Here is a 2057-nt window from a genome sequence, read left to right on the forward strand (position 1 = left end):
AAGCCTCGAACTATGGTCAAGAGTTAATAATAAATCATATGGTAGCCAATCAGTCTGCCTGATTTTCAATAAAAGAGCAAAACACAGGAAGGCCGTTTTAATTCAAGAAAATCTTTGAGCAATAAATCTAACAATTTTTCCATTTGAATTAATAGCCAGAGGTGTAAATGATCTTAAAGAAAAAGAATTAAGAGAAACATTCGGCGTGGCAAAGAAAAATAGACGTCACACAAGGGAAATAAAAAATGTATAAATAAAAAGACCCGAACTATGGTCAAGAGTTGATAATAAATCATATGGTAGCCAATCAGTCTGCCTGATTTTCAATAAAAGAGCAAAACACAGGGAGGCTGTTTTACATCCAAGAAAATCTTTGAGCAATAAATCTAACAATTTTTCCATTTGAATTAATAGCCAGAGGTGTGAATGATCTTAAAGAAAAGGAATTTAGAGAAACATTCGGCGTGGCAAAGAAAAATAGACGTCACACAAGGGAAATAAAAAGTGTATAAATAAAAAGACTCGAACCCTGGTCAAGAGTTCATAATAAATCATATGGTTATCAAAGAGTCTGCCGGATTGTGAATAAAAAAGAGGGTCACACAAGAGAGATAAAAAATTTAAAGATAAAAAAAGACTCGAACTATGGTCAAGAGTCAATAATAAATCATATGGTAGCCAAGAAGTCTGTCTGATTTTCAATGAAAGAGCAAAACACAGGAAGGCCGTTTTAATTCAAGAAAATCTTTAAGCAATAAATCTAACAATTTTTCCATTTGAATTAATAGCCAGAGGTGTAAATGATCTTAAAGAAAAGGAATTTAGAGAAACATTCGGCGTGGCAAAGAAAAATAGACGTCACACAAGGGAACTAAAAAACGTATAAATAAAAAGACTCGAACTATGGTTAAGAGTTGATAATAAAGCATATGGTTGCCAAAGAATCTACCTGATTTTGAATAAAAGAGAGAGGGTCGCACAAGAGAGATAAAAAATTTGAAGATAAAAGAGCCTCGAACTATGGTCAAGAGTTAATAATAAATCATATGGTACCCAATCAGTCTGCCTGATTTTCAATAAAAGAGCAAAACACAGGAAGGCCGTTTTAATCCAAGAAAATCTTTGAGCAATAAATCTAACAATTTGTCCATTTGAAGTAATAGCTAGAGGTATAAATGATCTTAAAGAAAAGAAATTTAGAGAAACATTGCGCATGACAAAGAAAAAGGGATGTCACACAAGAGAGATAAACAATTTAGAGATAAAAAAATGACTCGAGTTATCGTCAAGAGTTTATGATAAATCATATGGTAGCTAATCAGCCTGTCTGATTTTTAATGAAATGGCAAAACACAAGGAGGCCGTTTTAATCCAAGAAAAACTTTAAGAGATAAAGCTAACAATTCCTCCATTTTAATTATTTGCTAGAGGTGTGAATGATCTTAAATAAACGGAATTTAGAGAAAAATTGCGCGTGATAATAGAAAAAGAGACGTTAACCAAGAGATAAAAATAGTAAAGTTAAAAAAAGACTCGAACTATGGTCAAGAGTTGATAATAAATGATATTGCAGCCAAGTAGTCTGTCTGATTTTTAATAAGAGAGCAAAACACAGGGAGGCTGTTTTACATCCAAGAAAATCTCTAAGCGAAAAGCTAAAAAATTTTCCATTTGAATTAATAACTTAAGATGTAAATGATCTTAAAGAAAAGGAATTTAGAGAAACATTGCGCGTGACAAACAAAAATAGATGTCATACAAGGGAAAGAAAAAATGTATAAATAAAAAGAAGATTCGAACTATGGTCAAGGGTTTATAATAAATCATATGGTCGCCAAAGAGTCTGCCTGATTTTGAATAAAAGAGAAAAACACAGGGTGGCCGTTTCAATCCAAGAAAATCTCTAAAAGATAAAGCTAAAAATTCTTCCATTTGAAGTAATAGCTAGAGGTGTAAATGATCTTAAATAAAAGAAATTTCGAGAAATATTGCGGGTGACCAAAAAAAAGGGATGTCACACAAGAGAGATAAAAAATGTAAAGCTAATAAAAATACTC

At 31.9% G+C, this 2057-nt stretch overlaps 1 protein-coding gene across 1 annotated transcript in view; it reads left to right on the plus strand.

The window, feature by feature from the left end:
• Positions 1–2057, plus strand: part of LOC117173891 (putative helicase MOV-10) — a 23976-nt gene that overhangs the window by 18775 nt on the left and 3144 nt on the right. The gene's annotated exons all lie outside the window — the stretch shown is intronic.

Source organism: Belonocnema kinseyi, chromosome 5, assembly GCF_010883055.1.
Source record: "Belonocnema kinseyi isolate 2016_QV_RU_SX_M_011 chromosome 5, B_treatae_v1, whole genome shotgun sequence".
Classification (NCBI taxonomy): Eukaryota; Metazoa; Arthropoda; class Insecta; order Hymenoptera; family Cynipidae; genus Belonocnema; species Belonocnema kinseyi.